Source organism: Dermacentor albipictus, chromosome 5 (genome assembly GCF_038994185.2).
Source record: "Dermacentor albipictus isolate Rhodes 1998 colony chromosome 5, USDA_Dalb.pri_finalv2, whole genome shotgun sequence".
In the NCBI taxonomy this organism is placed as follows: Eukaryota; Metazoa; Arthropoda; class Arachnida; order Ixodida; family Ixodidae; genus Dermacentor; species Dermacentor albipictus.
In genome coordinates, this window is record NC_091825.1 from 28124158 (window position 1) to 28151137 (window position 26980).

Genomic DNA, 26980 nt, shown 5'->3' on the forward strand with positions numbered 1-26980 from the left:
TCCACCTAAACGTGCGTCTCAAGCCAATCTCAAGTATGACAGACTGCTGTCTATACGTCTGTATGGCCGAAGCGTTAACAGCAGTGGCACGTGGCGTAGTGTGCATTCGTCAATGATCCTCCAGCGTAGGAGGAATAACGGACACTTTAGAATCGGTGTCGGTCTGATATCGGACCTCTGTGACCCAGTCGGTGAGGTGGAATAAGCGGCTTGATATCGGGCCAAAAGCAGTCGTCACCTTAAGTCCGTGGTCCATACGTTTCCACCAAATGCACAAGGGTGACGGCTCTGGCCACCGCTTGCTCCGTATAGGTGGTGGTATCAACAAACATTTCAAGAAAGAATTGCCGCCATTTTGCATATGGGACTATGGCGTTAGTGTGGTGAAGTGCTACGTCGTCGGTCAACTCCGAGCAAGTTGAGCTCGGCGATAAGCTGGTCTACATTGCGGATGAGTCGCTCGTTAGCGTCAAGAAGGCGATCCAAGCAGTCGTCGCGGACTGGCGTTCTCGTGTGATGAAGAACGTTGTTTCTCGATGGCAGATAGTATTTGGGTACCGACTTCCATAATTTTGTAAGCTATGTGTGCCACTGAGTCGAGGAATTCGGAGGAGGACACACTTAAAGTCATCCCCACCGGCTGAGGCAGTCGCTGCCGGAAGACTTCGAATAGAATCGACGCTCCCATTGCAGCAGCGATTGCCGATGAGATGACGCATGTCACGCGGAAGCTCTGTGGGCTTTCCACCACCGAGTTCCCCCAACCTGAGCAGCTTTTGCAGCTTACGTTGTTTAGACTCATTTGTTCGCCGTATCAGTTCTCTCCTTAAAGTGTCATACGGGTTTTCAGGAGGCGGAAGCACAGAATGTCCCTGACGATGGCAATGACAGCAAGCGGTAGCGCACCTATCACGTGGTTGTACCTTGCAGTTTGTGATTTTACGCGGTGTCATCGGAAAGTGGTTCGACGCTCAGAAATCCGAGGCGGATTGCGGCAACTGCAGTAATTTGATATTAGCGATGACAGGGTCCAATGCCTTGGCATTCAGCAGGTGTCGTTGAGTGGTGATGTGTCTATGATCTGACGGAATGGACCGTACTAGAGGCTAGAGGCTTTTGCTGTCGTCACCCGGAAAGAGAGAAAGGAATGAGCAGGCGGCGCGTTGCCATCCGGTGACCGGGTCACCACTTCTCGGGAGACCTGAGACATTTCTTGTCTTACATATTTTCTTTATCGTCATTCGAACGCAGACATCCACGGGACCCTGCGATCTTGCGCGGATTTCCTTCTCTCCTTCTTGCTGGCTCGAGCGTCCGGAGCTGCGGAGGCGCAACTTCGTCGTCGTCGTCCAAACGCTGACAGCTAACCATAACATCGCATATTGACACGTGTACTTGTTTATGTTTTTCAGGTGACCGCTTGTCACCGCCTAACAATTGTTATCGCACAGCGCAGGACGCGCTTGCATGTGTCGGAAGTGTCTGGAATGTTATCGATGATTCCATCCGCTGTCTGTCACTGAACCTTGTGTAATCAGATTGCATGTATGCGCGACACGAATAGTGTAGAACCATGGGGAAAGCATGCGGTTCCCAGCAATTACTCTGGAACATTCGACCACTGATGTATAAAAGCCGACGCGCTGGACCCGCTGATCAGATTTTCGGCGACCGCCGAGTGTGTTTGCCGCTGTCGCTGTTATTTGAGTGTAGCCTGCTTTTGAGGGCGCAAGTTTAACCAATGAAACCCTGGTTTTATTATTCACACTTTTGCTGCCTTCTTCACCGTGACTACTACGTGACAAAATGCTGATCATACCACTATGTCTTTCCCAGGGCAAGATTTCACGAGCTTGTGAGAGGTTGTAATCGGACAATAAAAATACCAGAGAGACGGTCAACAGCAAATGTCATGCATGGTAATGAAAATAAAACAACAGCTGGTATATTCCGACGCAAAACTTTAATAATTGAATTTTATCAAGACATGGTACTGAGTATTCGCACTATGTTTGGCCACAATTATTTCCACAAATATGAGCGGGAATTGCCATGTAAGACATGTCCTGGTAAAATTAGCTGAGGTGAGACTAGTAATTGGTGGGTTTCGGTACTTGTTTGCAAGTGAAATCAAGCTTCTCCATTATCACTCGCGCTTTAGCTCTCGTGTAAATCCTAATCAAATACACTTTCAGAAAAACGTTATTACGCATAACTACAAGGCGGATTTAGCGGCATCTACTAGCGTTTTATTCTGCTGTTCAGGAATAGGTAAAGTATACCAGATATACAGATATACATTACGAAGGAAATTATTCTTTAACCTTCTGAAGAATATAACGAATTTGCAATTTTAGTCAACTTAGCAGTTAAGAATTTAAGTTGTTCCACACGTCTTGCAAAAAAATGAAGGTAGAAAGTACAATTAAACTCCAGAAAAGAGCGCTTGTCTTCCGTCTCTTCTAAACTGCTGAGACCTTAACAATTTTGCGTGTTAAATTTTTAATATCTGGGTATCGGCAAGAGATATACAGCGATGTTCATACATTTGGACTACTTAGTAAATGTTTCTATTAAGCAGTCTGTCTCAGTGTCAAGTCTTTACTTTTGTACCTTCTTGTTTCATTTCATTTTATGTGGCTGTTCGTAACAAGTGAAGTATTATACTTTTTTTCGTTCTATTCAGTGTGTTTGTTCCAGGTATTTAATACTGGATAGCATTCAGAATTACATATCTTAAAGATGCTTTGTATTTCATTTTTCTATTGCGCAGACTGCAATAATTGATTATAAACTTTCTGCAACTAAGTATTCACTATCCAATTCGATTCTTAAGCGCACATGCACTATCATAGCATCTGTCTGTTAAGTGTCAAATTTTCCTTTTTGCTTACCGCAGTGCTGTTACCACTCCGAAATGTTCTACAGGGCTGTAAGCTAGTCACGCTGTTTTAGAAAGTAGCTTTTTGTCTCAGTTGTTCTTTCTGTATGTTGACCGAATTAAAATAAGCTTCATTTGATACCAGACAGCTCTTCCACCTGAGCAGCAGCTGACTACACTAGATTCATCTAGGACTAGGTCGAACTGCTCTAACATATGACTATAAGCTAACTAGCAGCTTATGCATGACTAGTGCAGGAGATATTAACACAAAATCAATGCTTCGCTTTTTTCAACATTTCCTTTGTTTCTGCTCAAGGCATGCATTTCCTTACGTTAAGAGTCTCTCTTTACCTTATTCTACCTTATTAGGAGCCAACGCCTTCCTTGTTGATGCCCTTTTTGCTCCACATCTGAGTTCATAGTTTTATCTGTACTGGTGAGCAATGCTATGCAGGCTGCCAGACGCCTGAAACGCTGGAACACATACTGTGTGATTGCCCGGTCTATATATCGGAGCGAAGGACGTTGGAAAGCTTCCTAGCCAGCGCTGGCCGGCAATCACTGTAGGAGGAAGCTATCCTCGGCCCATGGCCTGACACTGCAACTTCGATGCGTGCAACTAAGGTGTGGTTTGCCTTTCTGCAGGACACCAAGCTCGACGAGCGGCTCTAGCAAGACAACTGCCTCATGTACCTAAGCTCTCACCACTTCTTTTATCATCATTACCCATCCCAGTACTTTCACTCCCCTTCCCGCTTCCCAGTGCAGAGTAGCAGAATAGAGCGCACTAGCTCAGGTCGACCTCTCTCCCTTTCCTGTCAATAAATTATATATATTGTAAGCATTTATGCGGTCTTCATCTTCATCTGTACAAAGTCATCATCAACCATCGGCTCGTGTTCGTTTTTTTGCATCGGCGCCATTCTTCCTTCTTGGATTAAAGCGCCGTGTCGACCGTGGTATTTCATGTGGTGGAGGCGCTTTAAGATCCCTTCGACCTCAATCCACTTCAAGATCTCTCCTGGAGCTACGTTTGGGACGCCGCTTACGCCAAGAGGCGCCATGTCGCAAGACCAGACCGCAGCGTGCACCATCTCGGTTCAAGTGCCAGCCACCCCCACTCCAAGCCCTGCCAACAAGCGGTAACGCGATCCTGAAATCTTCTCTGGCTTGCCTGGTGAGGACGTTGAAGACTGGCTCGAAAACTACGATCGTGTCAGCGAATACAACAACTGGAACGAGACATCGAGGTTAAACAACGTGCCATTTTATGTCTCTCAATAGCCAAGACATGGTTGCTGAATCATGAGAGAGACTTCCGCGATTGGTCGTCTTTCAGGGAGCAGCTACGGCGGATTTTCGGCACACCCACGGTTCGTTCGGAAGTTGCGAAAAAGAGGCTGTCTGAGCGCGTCCAGCATTATGGCGAGTCGTGTACCTCGTACATTGAGGACATCCTCGCGCTTTGCCGCCGTGTTGACAGTGCCATGCCAGAACCTGATCGCGTGCGACACCTTCTTAGGAGTATCGGATCTACTGTCTTCAACGCCCTCGCCGCTCAAAACCCTTCGACGGTGTCGGACGTCGTCTCCGTCTGTCAGCGCCTCGACGCCCTGCAATCAATCCGCTTGCAACCGGACTTTTCCGACAACCCCCTGGCAAACAGTATTGAGCTCCGATCTATCATTCGAGCCTTAATTCGTGAAGAATTGCAAGCGCATGACTCACCCCCTTGCAGCAGCGCTCACGTCCAACCTGCTTCTACTGACCTGCGCGGTATTACTAAGGAGGAATTGGCCTCCCTGCAGAACGCCCAGCACACTAACGCTTCTCCTTGCCCACAACCGACTTCTTACGCCCAGGTTGCTGCAATGCCAGCCGCGCCGTCTCTAATCACACCACCTGCGCCTGTTCACGATCACCTGGCACCTTTAGTCACCCGAGCTCCGAAGCCGCCTTACTACTCTGCCTGGCATTCGTCGAGGCCTATCTGCTACTACCGCGGCTTTCGAGAACATATCTCCCGGTTTGGCCGACGCCGCCAGCAAGACTAACGTCGTGGTTACGCGGCCTTTGAACGCGATGAGCCACCTCCTCGCGTTCACCGCACTTATGACGATAATCCTCCCGTTCGCCGATCACCATCTGCGGCCGACTTCTCCAACACCGCACACAACACACGTGCCTCGAAACGCCGCTCCCCATCGCCGCTCCGACGTTCTGTTTCGCCACTTCGACGTGTCTCCCAACTACATGTCCAGCGACTGGAAAACTAACCAGTGCAGTTTCTGGAGGGAAAACTGCATCCCCGCGAAGTGTTCTAAGTCCTGCTGAACGTCCTTCGAACATGTTATTGGTGCCTGTGCAGGGTGTGCCTTTGTTAGCTCTGATTGACACGGGAGCTACTATATCCGTTATGCGTGCGGACCTGTGCTCTCGTCTGCGGAAAGGGAAGGCGCCTTATGTTGGATCATACCTGATTGGGGCTAATGGAGCAATCATTCGACCATCAGCCCAATGTACAGCACGCGTCTTCATTGATGGTATCCGTCATCACATTAAGTTCGCGATTTTATTCCCATGCGCTCATGAACTAATTTTAGGTTGGGACTTTCTCTCGTCAGCGTCCGCTTTAACCTCTGGCCTTCAACGTGTAGTCCATATGACCGAGGCAGTTCATTGCAGCGGGAGTGCCGGTGAGCCACGAGTGCGTTTTCTCACTGCGGCCGATTCTGTACTACCTCCCGGCCACGAGCCAGTCATAAGTCTCTCTTCTACGGACATCACCAATGGCGACGTGTTCATCCCTCCATACGGTCGCTGTCTTGCCCGTGGGATTGTCTTCGCTTCCTGATTGGTGCTGTTCAAAGAAAGCTCTGCGTTAATCATCGCTTTAAACGCGACCACTGAGACAATCCTCCTACCTGAAGGCTCCGCAGTGACCTGTTATGGGGATACCCAATCAGGCTCCCTGCTTCCTCTTGCCGCCTCGCAAGCTCTTCCTCAACAGGACAAATCTGCTTCATCTGCCCTTGCTTCCGTGATAAGTCCTGACCTTACTGTTGCTCAAAATGAAGCGCTGCTAAAATTGCTCACGAAGCACCAGGCCTCCTTTGATATGGATACTTCGTCACTCGAACAGACTTCCGTTGTCTTCCATCGTATCGACAGCGATGGCCAAACTATTCTACGCCGTCGTCTCTACCGAGTGTCTTTGGCCGAACGCAAAATCATCGAGGAGAACGTCGCCGATATGCTGAAAAGCAACGTCATGCGTCCCTCCCCCAGTTCTTGGTCATCACCCGTCGTTTTAGTGCAGAAGAAGGATGGATCGGTACGATTTTGTGTTGACTACCGCGCACTAAGCAAGATCACCCGTTAGGATGTATATCCGATGCTCCGTATGGATGACGCCATTGATTCGTTGCAAGGCGTGCAATACTTTTCCAGCCTTGATCTTCGCTTCAAATATTGGCAAATCCCAATGCACGAAGCGGACAAAGATCGCCTTTTCTACTCCGTATGGTCTTTACGAGTTTAATGTAATGCCTTTCGGTCTATGCAATGCTCCCGCCACCTTTGAAAGAATGATCGACACTGTTCTTCGCGGCCTCAAGTGGAAAACTTGTCTATGTTACCTCGACGACATCGTCGTGTTTTCCTCGACTTTCATTGACCATCTGCAACGCTTAGGTGAAATGCTCACATGCCTTTCTAATGCCGGACTTCAACTAAACACGAGGAAGTGCCGTTTCGCTAGCACAACGATTAAAGTCCTGGGTCATCTCGTTTGCAAAGACGGCATCCAGCCCGATCCGGATAAAATTTCCGAGGTGCTCAACTTTCCACGCTTACTTCATGCAAAAGAACTGCGCAGCTCCATTGGACTCGCCTCATACTTTCGACATTTTATCCGGAACTTTGCCAGCATTGCCTCGCCCCTCCACAAGCTCCTTGCGAGTTCCAGTTCCTTCGATTGGAACGATCAGTGTGAAGCCGCGTTCCAAGAACTCAAGCACGCGCTGACCTCCCCACCTGTTCTTTGTCATTTTGATGACAAGGCGCCCACATTACTGCATACTGACGCCAGCAGTCAATTAATTGGTGTCGTATTGCTGCAGCGCGGCCACGAATTTTGCGAAAAGGTTGGTGCATATGCAAGCCGCACTCTCACTTCTGCGGAAAAGAACTACTCGATAAGCGAACAAGAGTGTTTGGCTGTTGTCTGGTCCATTCTGAAATTTCGTCCGTATCTCCAAGGTCGACATTTCACGGTTGTGACCGACCACCATGCCCTATGTTGGTTGTCGACGATCAAGAACTTGTCTGGGCGCGTTAGCCGCTGGATACTCCGATTACAAGCATATGATTTCGATGTCATATGTAAGTCCGGAAGGACGCACCAAGATGCCCATGCTCTTTCACGATGCCCATTACCACCATCATCGGACCACATCACATCACCTTGTCAAATTGGCCACACGGACGACGCTTCGTCTATTACACCGATTTCTTCCTTGACTCCATCAAACCGCCCCTCAGTGCTTTCCACTCACCAGCGCGCCGATTCCTGTTGCCATAGTATTGTCACGTGGTCGTGATGTCAAAGAACACAGTAGCAATCAACGTTACTAGACTAGCTTCAGTTGTAAAACTCCCCGCCCGCGCGCTTACAGCCGCTGTCGCCACTTCTGTGACAGCCGCCAGAGGGCAACGCTGTTCCATCGGGCTCCACTGTAGACGCCTCGTCACAGCCTTGAGCTCGTACGGACGGGCAGTTTGCGCGTGTTTCACGCTCGCTGGCGTTCTCCCTTGTCCGAGTTAGTGATACCACGAGAAAGCGGTATCCACCTACAGCAATAAGATTTATCGCGCCAGTTCCTTAATACTGAAAGAAGGGTAAACTGCACGAAAGGAAGAAACGCATACAGCGAAGCGCAGAAGCTGCGTTTCTAAATGTTGTTTCTTCCTGTCGTCTTAACGTTTCGCGCAGTTTAGGCTCACGAGCCTGAATATCTGGCCAATGTGCGTGATTGTAGGATGATCTTCATCCCCACCGAAGCTTCTCACCACGCCAAAGAAGCGCTACTAAAAGAAAGGTGAGGTTGGTCTTTGTACACACAAGCCACACACACAAAAAAAAGAAGTCGGATTTTTTATTCCATGAAGATGCTTAATCAGCGAAGCTGAAACGTGCGGCCAGTGGCGTAGCTAGGTCGTCTGGCACCCGGGGCCCATAGGTCTTCTGTCACCCCCCCCCCCCCTGGCTGCAGTCGAGGAAGGCGAGAATATCAACAAGTTCCGAGTGTCTTCAGACGTATATGACAACTCTCCCCCCCACTGACCCCTTGCACCCGGGGCCCACGCCCCCGCTGTTGCTACGCCAGTGCGTGCGGCTCCTGAGTTTATCACTCGGTTAATCCCGAGGGTTCATTAAAGTATTTCTCAGTTATGAGGTTACACACACAATCGGCTGCGAGAGAGAACGACGTCACTGACGGTATGTCCGCAGTTGTCGCTTGCGTTCGATGTCTCGAGTTTGCTCGGCGGCGTGGTTAGCAGCCTTCGCCTGCGCTTTGCTGCTTGTGATTCTTCGAAATTAAATTTCTTCAAAAATTAAATCTTTCCGTTACATATGACCATGAGTGGCTCATACTCCCTTAAGCAAAGGCTTATACCACCGTAAACGCGGCCTCCCCATTACAACGACTGAAGTGAAGTGAAATTCTACGCTGGAAAGATGAACGGCCACACAGCCAGCTGTGGAAGACGACGACGAACGCGGGAGCAGTGGCACGAGCGCGTGCAGTTGATTTCGCAGTGAGTTCCCGGTCGGCACGAGGAATCGCTCTGTTTCACGCCGAGCGAAGCGTCGCATTGATGGGAGCACAGAAAAAGTGGTGCGCCGAACTGTCGACATCGTTCCGATAGCGGCCTATGCAGCCAGGTACGCAGCACGTCGGCATCGTCTGCTGATATTCTTAAGAAACTCAGCGAAGGCTACAGTTTCACGGATGACATGCTTGCTGAAATTCGCCGCCAACAACGAACCACAGAATACACCAACGCTGCACCGCGTGCTTAGTCCGGCCCGCCCGCGTAGCCGGCAATTGAGGAAATGAAGCCGGGCGCGACTGCAGCAGACTGCAGCGCCACGAACGCGCGGGCGGGTGGCGGTTCCGCACAACGGCGCCGAGTTTTAAAACTGAAGCTAGTCTAGTAACGTTGGTAGCAATACTGTGAAAGGCAAAAACTAGCTTTTATTGGGCGAACCTGTGCCCACAAAACGCGCTACACTTAAAGCACAACGAGAGCGGCGAACACAGTCGGCGATCGTCGTAAATCTGATCAGCGGGTCAAGCGCGTCTGCCTTTATACAGCAGTCGTGGAATGTTCGAGACTAATCGTTGGGATCCGCATGCCTTCTACAAAGTTCTACATCATTCGCGTCAAGCGATGATATCAGATAACACAAGGTTCGGTGACAACAGACAGCGGATAGAAGCTTCGACAACTTTCCAGAAACTTCGGATAAATGCGGGCGCGTCCCGCGCTGTGCGATAACATTTGCTAGGCGGCAAAACGTGTCGCCCGATAAAGATAAGTACACGTGTCATTACCCATCGACCCGATGCATCGACCCGATGCTGCAAACAAAAGTAATAAACAAAAGCACTCGTAGCAAAGAAAAGAACAAAAATGACGAAGTCCGTCAGCGTCCGTAAAACTGTTTAAGGTGCACAACGTGGACCACTTCAGATCGTGCGCGGCGCCGCTGTGAATGCGAAATGCCGTCTCGCACGACCTCATAGTCCAGAGCGCCAATACGTCGGATAACCTTGTAGGGCCCGAAATAGCGCCGGAGTAGTTTCTCACTGAGTCCTCGTCGGCGTATCGGGGTCCATACCCAAACACGGTCGCCAGGCTGGTACTCGACGAAGCGTCGTCGGAGGTTGTAGTGTCGGCTGTCGGTCTTCTGCTGGCTCTTAATCCGCAGGCGCGCGAGCTGTCGGGCTTCTTCGGCACGCTGGAGATAGCTAGCGACGTCAACATTCTCTTCGTCAGTTACGTGATGATGATGATGTGTGGTGTTTAATGGCGCAAGGGCCAGGTTTGGCCAAAGAGCGCCATGACAGTAGGTAATGTTGACGATGTGTTGTGGGTGACGTGCACAATGAACTCATCATGGTAGGTGAGATATGGCTGTAAAAGGGCCTAAAAACTTCCGCTGTAAGAGGAGTAGAATACATAGGTGCTAAAATAATGACGATGACTAGGGTGTGATATGGGCTATGGCAATGGACTTTCGTTAAAACATGATGCAATAAAACTTAGCACTGACAAGAGAGTTTCAACAGAGCCCTTGAATGCAGGGCTGTTAGTCGTGTGCTAAAAGTTGCCTGGCCAGATGATTTTCAGGGTGTCTGTTTCGACTAAAAACTGTAAGACTGTTTGCAGATTAAAAAGCGGTTCATCGCTAAGAAAAAACGCAGGGTGAAGGGGTAAATTCTCGCGATATGCAGCAGGGAAAAACTTTTTCCTGTCTGTTTCTGTTGCAGGGCACTGAATAAGAACATGGACGACTGTGAGGCTATTGCCGCACTTAACACAAGTTGGAGGATCGCCTCCAGTCAAGAGATGAGAGTGGGTACCGTATGTGTGGCCTATCCTTAAACGGCAAAGAAGCACTTCCTTGTAACGTGCTGTTCTCCCACTTATCCAGTTCCCCAGTTTTGGTTTTATTATGTAAAGCTTATTCATTACTTGTGTATCCCACTTGCCTTGCCAATGATTCCTTAATTTACGGCGTAGAAAAGGCTTTAGGTCTGTGGTAGGGATGGGAATATTTGTATCTCTGTCGCTAAAGGTTACTGATGTAGCGCTTTCGTCAGCTACTTCGTTCCCTTTTATACCTTTGTGACCGGGTACCCAGCATATGACAATCACTTGATTGCACATATATAGGGTGCACAATAAATTATACAGCTCATTCAAAACGGAATTCTTATGTTTTTGTAAACTAATTAGTGCTTTCACGACACTTAATGAGTCTGTGAAGAGAACAGCCTTAGCGATGTTTGTGAGCCTGATGTGTTTAATAGCCGAGAGTATAGCGTATGCTTCCGCTGTAAATATGCTTGTGTATGGGTTTAGTGTCCCAGATATTCAAAATGATGGTCCAAGAGCTGCGTAAGCAACACCATCAGCGGATTTCGAAGCATCGGTGTAAAATTCAGCACAGGAATACTTCTCTTTTAGTTCAAGGAAATGTGATTGTATGTGAGCCTCAGGCGCTCGTTTTGATATTTCTAAGAAAGATATGTCACATTGGATGGTTTGCCACTCCCAAGGCGGTAGGAGCCGAGTAGGAGCCATTGGGATATTTTCTAGAAAAGATACGCCTGTTTCTTCTGACAGTACTTTCACTCGGAGGGATAGAGGAGGCCTGATGGCTGGGTGGTTACGGAATATCCTGGCAGTGGACATGTCGCTAATTGCAAAATGACATGGATGCTGAATATCTGATTTAACTTTCAAGGCGTAAGAAAAAGATAAATATGCCCTTTGTAGATTAAGAGACCATTCGTTGGATTCAACGTACAGGCTCTCTACAGGACTAGTCCTGAAGGCACCTGTAGCAAGACGGATACCCAAGTGGTGAATCGGATCTAACATCTTCAAGGCACTAAGCGTAGCAGAGTTATACACTATAGCACCATAGTCAAGGCGTGACCTTATCAAACTTTTATATATGCTCAAAAGGCATCTTCTGTCACTTCCCCAGGATGTACGGGACAAGAGCTTCAGAAGATTCATTGTCTTCATGCACTTCGCCTTCAGGTATTTCAGGTGGGGGATAAATGTTAATTTAGTGTCTAATATGAGGCCCAAAAATTTATGTTCATGGCTCACTGGGAGCTGTTGTCGATTAAGGTAAATAGCGGGTTCAGGAAATATACCTCTCTTGTTCGAGAAGAGAACACACGTACTTTTTTGCGGGTTTAATTTAAATCCATTCTCGTCAGCCCACATTGACAATTTGTTTAGCCCAAGCTGTACATGTCGCTCACAGATGGAAAGACTGCATGATTTAAAACCTATTTGTACGTCATCTACATACACAGAATAAAACATTGTACGTGGTATGATAGTGTAGAGTGAGTTCATTTTTATAACGAATAGAGTGCAGCTAAGTACGCCACCTTGTGGTACACCTGTTTCCTGTGTAAATAGACGAGATAGCACATTACCAACTCTGACGCGGAACGTGCGGTTAGACAGGTAACTCTGGATGACATTCAGCAAATTACCTCGGACTCCCATTTCGGCCAGGTCACGGAGAATTCCGAACCGCCACGTGGTGTCGTAAGCCTTCTCCATGTCAATAAATACTGACAAAAAGAACTGCTTGTGCACAAAAGCATCGCGAATATTCGTCTCGATGCGGACAAGGTGATCAGTTGTGGATCTACCTTCCCTGAAACCACACTGTAGGGGATCTAATAGTTTGTTACTTTCTAGAAAATGAAGGAGACGCCGGTTAACCACTTTTTTCAAAGAGTTTACATAGGCAACTTGTCAACGCTATAGGTCTATAGCTGTTGACTGAAGTTGGATCCTTGCCGTCTTTTAGTATTGGAATAATTATTGCTTCCTTCCAGGCGGATGGAATGTAACCAGCGGAGAATACAGAGTTGAAGAGTGACAGTAGTGTTTTGTGGGTTTCAGGGTGTAGGTGTTTGATCATTATATACAATATTCTGTCACTTCCTGGAGCAGACTTGTTACAGCCATTCAGCGCAGCCTGAAATTCCGCCATGCTAAATGGGCGGTTGTAAGGTTGGTTGCTATTTCCTTTCCGACCCAGAGGCAGTCGTTCCGCTTGTTGCCGGTATCTCAGAAATGTGTCTGAATAGTGGGGTGAGCTAGAAATCCTTTCAAAATGTACCCCTAGAGAGTCGGCTTGGTCAATGAGTGTGTCTCCTTGTGTATTTACCAATGGTAGAGGATGAGTTTCGCGGCCTTTTATTTTGTTTACCCTGTTCCAGGCTTTTGCCTCGTCTGTATAAGAATTAATACTAGAGATGTATTTTTGCCAGCTTTCCCTTTTGGCAAGGCGGCGCGTTCTTCTACCTTCTGATTTTATTTTCTTAAAGCTAATCAAGTTCTCGGTAGTTGGGCAGTCGCGAAGGCGACCCCAAGCCTTATTTTGATTTTTGCGGGCTTCCTTACACTGCTCATTCCACCAAGGAATACGCCGTTTAGAGGGTGATCCATTCGTTTGAGGGATACATAGTGATGCAGCATCAGTTATAAATGCCGTCAAATATGATACTCTATCATCGATTGAGAGGGTACAGATGTCATCCCAGGTCAAATGCGTCAGCTCTCTGTATCGTTTCCAGTCAGCACAGTCGACCTTCCAACGTGGCAGATGTGGGGAACCCTTATCGTCTTGTGTTAATTTTAAGAGAATTGGAAAATGGTCACTACCATATGGATTTTTGATCACGTTCCACTCCAAATATGGCACTAGTGTACTTGATGTTATGCTTAAGTCAATAGATGAGAATGTTTTATTTGCCACGCTGTAGAATGTCGGTTCTTTCTTGTTCAATATGCATGCATTGGAAGATAAAAGGAACTTTTCTAATAAACGTCCTCTTGCATCACAACGAGAATCTCCCCAGAGGGTGTTGTGTGCGTTTAAATCACCTACTACAATGTAAGGTTCGGGGAGTTCTTCGATAAAACTCTGGAATTCTGTTGTAGAAAGTTGATGGCATGGAGGGATATACAAAGAGCTAACGGTTACTAACTTATCAAATAGCACGACTCTGATTGCCACTGCCTCAAGGGGCGTTTGCAGATGTAAATGTTGGCAGGCGATACCCTTATCAACTATAATAGCAACACCGCCTGACGAGGCGAGAGCGTCACTGCGATCTTTGCGGTAAATGGCATATTGTTTCAGAAAGTTAGTATGTGAAGGATTGAGGTGTGTCTCTTGCACACACAGCACCCTTGGATTAAACTTGCGAAGGAGTTCCTTAATGTCATCAAGATTGTGCATTAGACCTCTCACATTCCAATGCATTACCTGTGTGGCCATATTGGATGTTTTTTTTTATGGTGTGTGTCAACAGATATTAGGTTGGCTCAAGGGACCTTTCCAGGCCCCTTAATGCGGGGTATTTCCTTTTTGTTGGTGCGCTCCAGGGAGCAACGCCGTTCTTTCGGCGTCTGAGACGCCGGAGAAGTTTTCGTTACATCCATCGCCTCTTCAGAGGCGCTGGATGACGCCCGCTCAGCGGGCACTCTCGGGAGTTTTTCGGGCCTGTCTGCACGAGCAGTGGCCCTGGGACCAGCAGGTTCGGAGGTCTGCTGGCCCTTCATGGTAGGAGGCGGAAGAGCAGTAGCTGCTCCCGCCAGGGGGGCTGATGGCGTAACCGCCGTCACACTCCGTGTGACTTGCGCGGCCGCCAGAGGATGTGGCGCTACCCCCCGGCGCGTCACATCACTGTAGGACGGATTCAATTGGTGGTGGACAGAAAAACGCTTGCGCGCTTCTGGAAAAGAAATGTTTAGTTTGACCTTCAGTTCGATTATTTGCTTTTCTTTCTTCCATGACGGCCACGATCGCGAATAGGCGGGGTGGTCTCCGTCACAGTTAGCGCAGTGGGTTGCGGAAGAACAGTTATCTGATGTGTGGTCTTTAGATGAACATTTTGCACAAGTAGCACGCCCTCGGCAGCTCTGAGATCCATGCCCAAAACGCTGACACTTGAAGCATCGGCGCGGATTGGGGATGTATGGTCGTACCCGAAGTTTACAATATCCGGTCTCTATCGCATCAGGCAGTTCACTTGTTCCGAACGTTATTATTACATGTTTTGTTGGGATTTCCTTGTCATCGCGTCTTAACATAATTCGTTGCACCTTTACAACGTTTTGGTCTTGCCATCCATCCAACAGCTCGCTTTCACTGAGTTCAAGGAGGTCGTCATCGGATATGACACCACGCACAGTGTTCATTGAGCGGTGGGGGCCCACAGAGACAGGAATGTCACCAAATGCAACAAGTTTAGTCAGTTTACTGTATTGAAGCTTGTCGCGTACTTCCAGAAGTAGGTCGCCGCTTCCCATCTTAGTTACCTTGTAACCAGAGCCGATTGCTTCTGTCAGACATTTTGCAACCACAAATGGGGATATTGTACGGACTGTCTTGGTATCATGTTGACTATGTATTACGTGGTATTTGGGGAATATTTCTTTTGGTTTCATCAGAAAGTTGAAGGTTTCATCGGTGCGCCCCCTCTTCAGGGAGCGATCAGGGAGTGTAGGGAAATTTGAAGCCATATATAGGATAAATGTGTTCGGCAGGAATGCCCGCCGCCCACCTCGGAGCCCAACCTGGGGACGTCACAGGATTAGAAAAATTCTATTCTGCGTACGCCAGCGGTACGTTCCCACTATAACCTAATATATATATACCCAAGATTGGATATATTACACAAGGTTATCCCTTGCCGCCAGGAAATAGGAAGTTCAGGAAATGATCAGGAGACAGGAAAGATGAAAAAGCGGGAGAGAAAGACGAAGATTGGAGAGGAGGACAGGAAAAGGCGACTGCCGATTTCCTCCAGGTGGGTCAGTCTGGAGGTGCCGTCTATGTGAAGCCGAGGCCGAAGAGGTGTGTTGCCTCCGCCAGGGGGCCTTAGAGGTCCAAACACCCAGCATCGGCTCAACCCCCAGGATCCCCTTTTCCCCAGACACGGCTAAGCCGCGCACGGCTACACGCGGGAGGGTCCAACCCTCGTGTGCTCGGGTCCGTGGTGTCGCCACACACCAAACGCCTGCTCACGCAGACGCCCCTGCGGGGCTTCGTCAGTTACGTGCGGCAGCATGGCGTCGAGCGTCGTCGTCGGGTTCCTGCCGTAAAGCAGCTTAAATGGCGTTATCTGTGTTGTTTCTTGCACCGCCATGTTGTGTGCAAAGGTCACGTACGGCAAGACCGCGTCCCACGTTTTGTGCTCGACGTCGACGTACATTGCTAGCATGTCGGCGAGGGTCTTGTTGAGGCGCTCTGTGAGATCATTCGTCTGCGGGTGGTAGGCAGCTGTCCTCCTATGGCTTGTCTGGCTGTATTGCAGAATGGCTTGGGTGAGCTCTGCTGTAAAAGCCGTTCCTCTGTCGGTGATGAGGACTTCTGGAGCACCATGTCGCAACAGGATGTTCTCGACGAAAAATTTAGCCACTTCAGCTGCGCTGCCTTTCGGTAGAGCTTTAGTTTCAGCGAAGCGGGTGAGATAGTCCGTCGCCACGACACTCCACTTATTTCCGGAAGCTCATGTCGGAAACGGTCCCAACAAGTCCATCCCGATCTGCTGAAAAGGTCGGTAAGGAGGCTGGTCGGCTGTAGTAATCCCGCTGGTCTTGTCGGCGGTGTCTTGCGTCGCTGACAGTCGCGGCATGTCTTGACGTAACGGGCGACATGGGCGGTTAGGCGCGGCCAGTAATACCTTTCTTGTATCCTCGATAGCGTCCGGGAGAAACCGAGGCGCCCAGAGGTCGGATCGTCATGTAGGGCGTGCAGTACTTCTGGACGTAGCGCCGACGGAACAACAAGAAGGTAGTTGGCGCGGACTGGTGAGAAGTTCTTCTTCACGAGTAGGTTGTTTTGAAGCGTGAACGAAGATAATCCACACCTAAATGCCCTTGGGACAACGTCGGTGTCTGAGTGTTTTCGTCCGGACTTGTAGGTTACAGTGATGTCGTATTCTTCTAGCCTGAGGCTCCACCGTGCTAGCCGTCCTGAAGGGTCTTTTCGGTTAGCTAGCCAACACAACGCGTGATGATCGCTGACCACCTTGAATGGCCTGCCATATAGGTAAGGGCGAAATTTCGCTGTGGCCCAAACGATGGCGAGGCATTCCTTTTTGGTTGTAGAATAATTGCCTTCTGCTTTTGACAATGATCGGCTAGCGTAAGCTATCACGTGTTCATGTCCATCTCTTCTCTGGACTAGGACGGCACCGAGGCCTAGGCTACTGGCGTCAGTGTGTATTTCGGTATCGGCGTGCTCGTCGAAGTGCGCAAGTACGGGCGGCGACTGCATGCGTCGTTTGAGTTCTTGAAATGCGTGGGCCTGTGGCGTTTCCCACTTGAACTCGACGTCACATTTAGTTAGCTGTGTTAGCGGCTCAGCGATGTGTGAAAAGTCCTTGACAAATCGCCTGTAGTAGGCACACATGCCAAGAAATCTACGCACTGCCTTCTTGTCGGTGGGCTGCGCGAACTTTGTGATGGCAGCTGTTTTCTGCGGGTCGGGGCGTACTCCGGATTTGCTGATGACGTGGCCTAGGAGTAGAAGCTCATCGTAAGCGAGGCGGCACTTTTCTGGCTTCAGAGTGAGCCCTGATGACTTGATGGCCTCTAGTACTGTGGCAAGCCGCCTAAGGTGATCGTCAAAACTTTCGGCGAATACAACGACGTCATCCAAGCAAACGAGACAGGTCTGCCACTTCAATCCTGCTAAAACCGTGTCCATCACGCGCTGGAGCGTTGCAGGCGCCGAGCACAGTCCAAATGGCATAACCTTGAACTCGTAGAGGCCGTCTGGGGTGATGAAGGCGGTCTTTTCACGATCTATTTAGTCGACTTCTATTTGCCAATAGCCAGAGTTGAGGTCCATCGAGGAGAAGTATTTAGCGTTGCAGAGCCGATCCAATACGTCGTCTATCCGTGGGAGAGGGTATACATCCTTCTTCGTGATCTTGTTCAGACGACGATAATCGACGCAGAAACGAAGGGTTCCGTCCGTTTTCTTCACCAGGACAACAGGGGATGCCCACGGGCTTTTCGACGGCTGGATGATGTCGGCGCGCAGCATTTTGTCGACTTGTTCTCTTATAGCTTCACGTTCTCGCGGCGAAACGCAGTAAGGGCTCTGGCGAAGTGGTCGAGCGTACTCCTCGGTGATTATGCGATGCTTGGCGAATGGTGTTTGTCGAAGCCTCGATGACGTCGAAAAGCAGCTTTTGTATCGCCGGAGCAGACATCTGAGCTGCTGTTGCTTAATCAAGGGGAGACTTGGATTAATGTCGTAGTCTGGTTCGGCAACCCTGGTCGTCGGGGTAGATGCGGCGGAATCCGAGAGGACAAACTCATTGCTGTTTTCCAGAATTTCCTCGATGTATGCGATCGTCGTGCCCTTGTTGATGTGCTTGAACTCCTGGCTGAAGTTTGTCAGCAACACTTTCGTGTTTCCTCCGTGCAGTCGAGCGATCCCTCTGGCGAGGCAAATTTCACGGTCTAGCAGTAGACGTTGGTCGCCTTCGATGACACCTTCTACGTCAGTGGGTGTTTCGGTGCCGACCGAAATAACAATGCTGAAACGAGGCGGGATGCTCACTTGATCTTCGAGTACACTCAAGGCGTGGTGACTACGAGGGTTCTCTGACGGTATCGCATGGTCTTCCGACAGAGTTATTGACTTCGACTTCAGGTCGATGACTGCGCCGTGTTGGTTGAGGAAGTCCATGCCAAGAATAACGTCTCGTGAACACTGTTGGAGGATAACGAAGGTGACAGGGTAAGTCCGGTCGTGAATGGTAATTCTTGCCGTGCACATTCCAGGCGGCGTTATGAGGTGTCCTCCGGCGGTACGAATTTCAGGGCCTTCCTACGTAGTCTTAACTTTCTTCAACTGGGTGGCGATGTGTCCACTCATGACGGAGTAATCAGCCCTGTGTCGACTAAGGCGCTGACTGCGTGGCCGTCGAGAAGCACGTCGAGGTCGGTGGCTCTTTGTCTTGCATTACAGTTCGGTATTGGCCTCGGATCATGACTGCGTCGCGTTGACCTGTGGCTGGTATGTGACGTCATCAGGTCGTCTTTCGTCGTCGCATTCTTTCCTTCCAGACTTCGTCGGGACGGCGGCGTGTCGTTATGTCGTCGAGGTAGTTTCTTCGGCGTTTTCGTCGGAGGCGGAGGATCTTCGACAGTTCGACGGACAGCAACCGCACCTCCATCGGTTGCTGCTTTTAGTTTCCCGGATATGGGCTCGCTGACCGGCCTCAAGCTGGGCCACTGTGTGGTCGGCGCTGCGGCGACAGGTAGCGGCCTGGTGATGGTGAACGCGACGGTCGTCGAGAGCTCCACTGAGTAGCCGCGAGGTAGTCAGTGATATCGCGAGGGCGTTCACCTTGCTGCGGGCGCGGAGCGTTGACGGCGAAACATCGCAGTCCCATTTCCCGGTATGGACATCGTCGGTAGACGTGACCCGCTTCCCCGCAATGGTAGCAGAGCGGGCGGTGGTCAGGAGCGCGCCAAACGTCGGTCTTCCGCGGGTAGCTCCGCTGGGCGACGGGTGGGCGCGCTGTCGGCGGCGGCGGCGGACGACGGAATTGTGTCGTTGCAGGGCCCTGGCGTGGTCGCGCAGGGGGACCTTGACGGCGTGCGACGGCGGCGTATGTCATCGCTTCTGGCTGGGGCTGTGGAAATTGTGGTTGCAGCTCGGGAACTCCAAGTGATCGGTGCACCTCTTCTTTCACGATGTCGGTGATCGAAGCCACTTGGGGCTGCGACGAAGGCAGGACCTTGCGCAGTTCTTCGCGCACAATGGCCCTGATGGTCTCCTGAAGGTTGTCGGAATCCAGTCCTTGGATGGCGTACTGCGGCGTGAGCCCCTGGCGGTTATATTGCCGGGTGCGCATCTCCAGAGTTTCCTCGATCGTCGATGCCTCTGCAGGAAACTCAGCTACGGTCTTCGGCGGGTTACGGATAAGCCCTGCGAAAAGTTCTTGCTTGACACCCCGCATCAGGAAGCGGACTTTTTTCTCCTCTGGCACTTCTGGGTCGGCATGCCGGAAAAGACGGGCCATCTCCTCCGTGAAGATCGCAATCGTCTCGTTTGGCAGCTGCACTCTGGTTTCTAGTAGTGCTTGGGCTCGCTCTTTTCGTACGACGCTTGTAAACGTTTGCAAGAAGCCGCTCCGGAACAGGTCCCACGTTGTTAAGGTGGCTTCCCGATTCTCGAACTAGGTCCTGGCGGCGTCTTCCAGTGCGAAATAGACATGCCGCAGCTTGTCGTCGCTGTCCGAACTGTTAAACGTAGCGACCCTCTCATACGTCTCAAGCCAGGTTTCCGGGTCCTCGATTGTTGATCCGCGGAACGTCGGAGGTTCCCTGGGCTGCTGCAGCACGATAGAGGACGCTGGGGCTGCCATTGGGGTTGCCTTGGCCACAATCTTCTTGGTCTTCTGAGGTAGAAGTCCGTGCTCCGGGGGCAGCTGTTGAAGACGGCGGCTTGCTCGATGCTCCGGGACTGCGTTGGTGTTCTCTTTGCGGTCCGGGCTTGGATCACGGCTTGTCGGGGGCGTCCGGTACATGAACGAAAAGCACCTCCACCAGATGTCACGTGGTCGTGACGTCAAAGAACACAGTAGCAATACTGTGAAAGGCAAAAAGTAGCTTTTATTGGGCGAACCTGTGCCCACAAAACACGCTACACTTAAAGCACAACGAGAGCGGCGAACACAGTCGGCGATCGTCGTAAATCTGATCAGCGGGTCAAGTGCGCCTGCTTTTATACAGCAGTCGTCGAACGTTCGAGACTAATCGTTGGGATCCGCATGCCTTCTACAAAGTTCTACATCATTCGCGTCAAGCGATGATATCAGATAACACAAGGTTCGGTGACAACAGACAGCGGGTAGAAGCATCGACAACTTTCCAGAAACTTCGGATAAATGCAGGCGCGTCCCGCGCTGTGCGATAACATTTGCTAGGTGGCAAAACGTGTCGCCCGATAAAGATAAGTACACGTGTCAGTATCATCAATCGCATTAGCGGTGTTTCATCTCCACCCAATGCCAGGCTACGGAAACAGCTCAAACTATTCAAGTTTCAAGACGACGTGCTCTACCGGTACATTTTTCACACGGAAGGCCATCGATGGGTTCCCGTTCTACCGCGCTCTCTTCGCGCTGCGGTTCTGCAGGCCTCACACGATGACCCTACGTCAGCCCACTTGGGTTACCACAAAACACACGAGCGCACACGCAGCCGATTCTATTGGCCAGGCCTTTCCACGAGCATATGTTGCCTCGTGCACGCTTTGCCAGCACCGTAAGCGACCTACTACTGCTCCGGTCGGAACGCTACAACCACTTCCTTGTCCAGCAGAACCCTTCTCTGTCGTTGGCATTCACCTTTTCGGGCCACTGCCACCTACTGCAGCCGGCAACAGATGGATCGTCACTGCTGTTGACCATTTGACCAGGTACGCTAACACAGCCTCAATACGCTCAGGAGGTGCTTCAGAAGTAGCGGCCTTCTTCTTGCAGGCTGTCTACTTACGTCACGGGGCGCCTCACGTTCTTTTGAGCTACCGAGGCAAGGCGTTTCTTTCAAGCAGTCTTAATCAAGTTCTGCAAGGTCCGACACCGTGCACAAGACAACGTCTAGCTACCACCCTCAAACCAACGGCCTAACAGAGCGATTTCATTGCACGCTGTGTGACATGCTATCTATGTATATTCAACCTGATCATCGTAACTGGGATGCGATTCTCCCATTTGTAACATTTGCGTACAACACGTCTGTTCAACGGACCACCGGATACTCTCCGTTTTTCTTAGTATACGGCCGCCACCCAACCTCATCACTCGACGTTTCTTGCTTCTCTGGCCCCGTCAACGCTTCACCATTCATTTGCGACCAGTTTGTGACTCGTCTTGCCCAATGTCGTTGTCGCGTCCGTATGAACACTGCAGCCATCCAAGACGATCGCAAACATCGGTACGATGCCTCTCACCGCGTCGTTTCCTACCGCCCTGGTGACGATGTGCTCCTATGGACACCTGCACGAACACCCGGTTTATGTGAGTAGCTTGAGTCTCGATATATTGGCCCCTACAAAGTCATATAGCAGACCTCACCGGTGAACTATCGCGTTACACCTGTTGAGGCCCCAACCGACCGACGCTGCCGCGGAACAGAGATCGTGCACGTTTCTCGCCTGAAGCCCTTTCATCTCCGTTCCACTGTCTAATGTATGGCCAGGCTGGCCGCTTCCGTCCACGGGGGAAATTAGTGTAAGCATTTATGCGGACTTCATCTTCATCTGTACAAAGTCATCATCAATCATCGGCTCGTGTTAGTTTTTTTTTTGCATCGGCGCCATTCTTCCTTTTTGGAATAAAGCGTCGTCTCCACCGTGGTATTTCAATATATATAGGTCAAATATCAAGGTCCACTAGACTGAAGATTGACGAGTTTTTGACCCACGAAATCCAGCTTGGTCCAAAGGGAACACCTCAGGGGGCGGTGATCTCCCCGACGCTGTTCAACATCTCCCTGATCAACCTGTCGAGGGCCTTGAACAAAATCCCCAACATTAACCACACGATCTACGCGGATGACATCACCATCTGGTGCTCCAGTGGATGTGAAGGGCAGGTCGAGGGTGCTTTGCAAGAGGCCATCGATGTGACGGAGCGGTATCTAATCCCCACCGGGCTAAGGTGCTCGCCCGCTAAATCCGAAGAGGCCCAGAGGCGGTTCACACCGATCCTGGAAGCCAGCAGCAGAGAGCCACATTACATTATTCACCGGTAAGGGCTCCCCAGTACCGCGGGTAGACACTATCAGGGTCCTAGGAATGTTTATCGAGTCGAACGGGGCCAATGGAGCCGCCCTCAAACGCATTTGTTCCAAGACCGAAAGCGCCCTCGGCCTGATCCGAAGAATCGCCAATAGGTACTGCGGAATCAAGGAAGACAATCTGATCCGGATTATCCACGCCTTCGTGCTCTGCCACCTCGCTTATTCAGGGGCTATGCACAATTGGCTCGTATCGGAGCGCAACAAGATCAACGCCTTAATCAGAAGAGTCTTCAAGCTTGCCGTCGGCCTTCCCATGCGAACGCACACAAAAGACCTTCTCAATTTGGGAATTCCCAACACGTTCGAAGAAATCGTTGAAGCCCAAGAATTTTCCCAGTTTGTCAGACTCTCCGGTACCCCAACGGGCCGAGCCATACTTGGCAAGCTGGGACGTAACCCCATGGTCGTCAGTCTCGACGCTGTGAAGCTGCCCAGCGACGTAAGGTCCAAAATTTACATACACCGGATGCCACGAAATATGCATCCCACCTACAACGAAGGACGAAGGCGAGCCAGGGGTAAAGCTCTGCTCGCCAGTGCCCGCTTGAACAAGGACCGAACATGCTTCGTAGACGCTGCTTCCTACGTTCAAGAAGAGGCCTTCTCCTCAGTGGTCATCGACTGTGATGCTAAAATCCTTAGCTGCGCTACCGTCCGCACTTCTAATTCCAGCGTTTCAGAGCAAGTTGCTATTGCTCTTGCATTGACGGACAGTGTACATGACACGATTTATTCGGATTCTAAGGCCGCTGTCAGGGCCTTTCAGATGGGAATGGTGGCTCCCCAGGCCCTACGTATCATCCAAAGTGCCAAAGACATGAAACATCACTCTTTGGCCTGGTTCCCTGCGCACCTTGGGACCATTGAGGGTGCCTTGATCAACCCCAACGAGGAGGCGCACTCGGCTGCACGAGGTTTGACTGACCGTGCGCTGGGCAACGCGTCCTCTCCTGGGCGACCCGAGCCTCTCTGCTCGTACAACGAAATATGCAAATACAATTATCTGTCAAGAAGAGTCCTACCTTCGCCGCACTCCTCGCTGTGCAGGGCCCAGGCAGTCACTCTCAGACTACTGCAAACAAGCACTTACCCGAGCCCCGCAGCGCTACACACAATGTACCCCGACCGGTTCCCAAGCCCGGATTGCCCTCTGTGTGGTGACTATGCGGACTTCGAGCATGTCCTGTGGGGCTGCGCCTCTGCCGGTCCTCCTTTCACTCAAGAGGAAATGAAGAAGCTGATTAGGGCCCAGGATCAGACCTCTCAAACCCTGGCAGTCCAGAGGGCTCGCGACAGGGCCGTCAGGTTCCACCTGATGGTCCCCGAGTGGGCCCAGCCACGTGGCGTGGCGTTTGCTTACGTCTCTAGTGGACAAAATAAAGTTATTTCACTCACTCACTCACTCACTCACTCAATATATATATATATATATATATATATATATATATATATATATATGCAGGCTGCTTCTTGGTCCTTTAAAGCTCTCGTTTCTGCGGCAGGCAGAGCAGCCCACTCCTCTTGCCTTCCACCTGCATATGATTTCTTCAGCACACTCACCCTCTGTGCATATTTCCCACGAGGCTGCTTTTCACTCCTCCAAAGGTCAATGTTGTGAGGCACCTTAGTTGCATGAGCGTCATAGCGCTGAAGGAAACTCTTAACATGGCGCATTCCATTAAAGGTAGCAATGCTCAGCGAGTTTCCTCCGCCTAGAATCGGCTTATTTTTACTGAAGCCTCGTTCTAGGTTCGCGTTGCCGTGGGGTAGAGAAAGAAGTGCTTTACTGAGCTTAGGAACTAGGCGACAAACCCACGCCCCTTACAAAGGATCCGCATGCAACAAAATTTCGGATATAACAGGCTAAAATTCGCACTCACTTTATTGTCTTGCAATACTATTATTCAACCTATTCCACTTTCACCGGAAACGGCGATATCGGACTAACAGTTGCAACAAACAAACTTTGGGGAAAATTTTTGTTCAGACATCGTAAATACAACGTAGTTAGCTGCAGTGGTGCGTGCGTGAGGCAGCGCACTGCACGCAATTATTATCTCGCCACTTGCGGAATTTGCGAGAACGCCCTCCTTATTTTTTTTTTTAAGGCACGAGTACCCTAGCGACAAGCTTTCCGCAACGCCCGCTCCGGTGGAGAGTTCTAGCGTCCCGCACGCAACCGCGCCACCGCCAGCCACCGCTCCCGGCTCCGGGCAAAGCAAGCGCCGAAGGCGCCGTGTTGGGCCGCACCAGCTGCGGAAGCGAAGCCGTAGAATACGGCGCTCAAAGTACAACTGCCGGCGATCGCAAAATGCACATTTTTAAGAACGCGGTATTCATAATTTGAGCAATTCGCGCAAAAATGAAAATACGGTGCATTTCTCGGCGTGGGCTCCGAGTTGAATGGGCCTCGTACGCGGCTCTATTTCGTGCTACACAGCCTTGACCGTGGTCGTCACTTGCGAAGAAAGATAAAAACGAGACATTGGTTTGTAATACCGGCTACGCGACTCATAACATTTGTTGATGGTAGGGGCAATTTGGCGCAGTGTGGCGCAATTTTTAACAAATTTCGCGCTTTGGGCGCAGAAATACACAATTTTTATCCAAATGGCACAATTGGCGCGACTGTTACACCCATTATTACTCTAACCCAGGCACGTACCCGGGATTTTGGGGGGGGGAGGGCCACCACCTCCATCATCATCATCACCATCGTCGTCATCATCATCATCATCAGCCTGTTTTATGTCCACTGCAGGACGAAGGCCTCTCCCTGCAATGCGATCTCCAATTACCCCTGTCCTGCGCCAACCGATTCCAACTAGCGCCCGCGAATTTCCTAACTTCATCGCTCCGTCTAGTCTTTTGTCGTCCTCGACTGCTTTTTCCTTCTCTTGGTAACCGTTCTCTAACCCTAATGGTCCAACGGTTATCTAACCGGCGCATTACATGACTTGCCCAGCTACATTTATTCCTCCTGACGTCAATTAGAATATCGTCTATAATCGTTCACTCTCTGATCCAAACCGCTCTTTCTCTCTCTTAACGTTATGCCTAGCAATCTTCGTTCGATCGCTCTTTGCGCGGTCCTTAACTTGCCCTCGAGTCTCTGCGCCATATGTCCGCACTGGCAAAATGCACTGATTGCACACCTTACTTTTCAATAATAATGGTAAGCTTCCCGTCAGGAGCTGGCAATGTCTGCTGTATGCGATCCAACCTATTTTTATTCTTATGTGAACTTCCTTCTCATGATCAGGGTTGCCTGTGATTAATTGACCTAGGTAAACGTGCTCCTTCACAGTCTCTAGTGGCCGACTGGCGATCCTGATCTCTTGTGCCTTTGTTGTTGTTGTTGTTGTTGTTGTTGTTGTTGTTGTTGTTGTAGCCTGTGGCACGTGTGGCTCCTACCCACGATGGGGGATTCGCCAAGACATGGGTGGATTATTCCAAAATAATATACAGCATACATTTCCTAATATCTATGCGAATAGCATTGAATAGGGTTGAATTACCGGCTAAAATAAAATCAGGAAGGTGCTGTTGAATGAGGAATAATTAATTTAAAAGTAATAAGAAATTGAATTTAGCAGGGCATTCGTTCACATTCTGTAAGGAATGTTTGGACAGCGAAGCGTGCATCCCTGTGGCTCAATCCCAAAGTGGACGCCCCGAACAAAAGAATTGCAGGTTCTGTCAAGTCCAGGCCAATTCTTCGAAAAGGTTTCTCAAACAATCTTTTTCTTAACGCAGCAAAGCGGTGGCAAGATGGAGGAAAGTGCTGTATCGTCAGCTCCTCCTCACAAAAAGAACAAAGGGGAGAGGGAACCAAACCCGACCTGTATAAATTGAAATTTAGGGAGGGAATGCGGCAGCGTAATTTGGTGAGGCAAACCTCAAGCATATTTGTGTAACAAGATTCGCTATGCCAGGGAAATGCAAGTTGTTTATACTCTGGAGAACCTGTGAAGTGTGGGTTTCTGGGTTTCTGTGGTTTTCAAATGTGGATTCTGTCAAATAGGAGTTTCTGTATCTTGTTCATTACTGTTTCTAAGTGAGGTATCGTGACTCCTCTTGGTACTGTATACAGGTCTGCTTAGAATTTTTCCGCTGCTTTTACTATATCTTCGAGATTGCTGCTGATATTCCCCTTTTTATCTTTTAGTGCATACATCATGGTTTGTCCTATGCCAGGTTTCTTTTTTACTGATTTCAGGCTGCGTTCATTTTTTACGGCTTCTTCAGTGTTTCATGTTATAGTTTCTAATATCAGTTATTTTCGCCCTGTTGATCAGTTTTGACTGTTCCGCGAATTGCGCAACGCTGTGCGGCCGCCAGTCCCATACAACCGCGTAGAGCGCAAAACTCTGCGATTTTAGACCTACTGCGCTCACCGCGAAAGGTTAGAAAAAGACCCACATA

At 50.0% G+C, this 26980-nt stretch overlaps 1 protein-coding gene across 1 annotated transcript in view; it reads right to left on the reverse strand.

Annotated features, from left to right (window-relative positions):
• The window catches only part of LOC139059861 (sphingomyelin phosphodiesterase-like), a 118288-nt gene that overhangs the window by 22633 nt on the left and 68675 nt on the right, over nucleotides 1–26980 (reverse strand). The gene's annotated exons all lie outside the window — the stretch shown is intronic.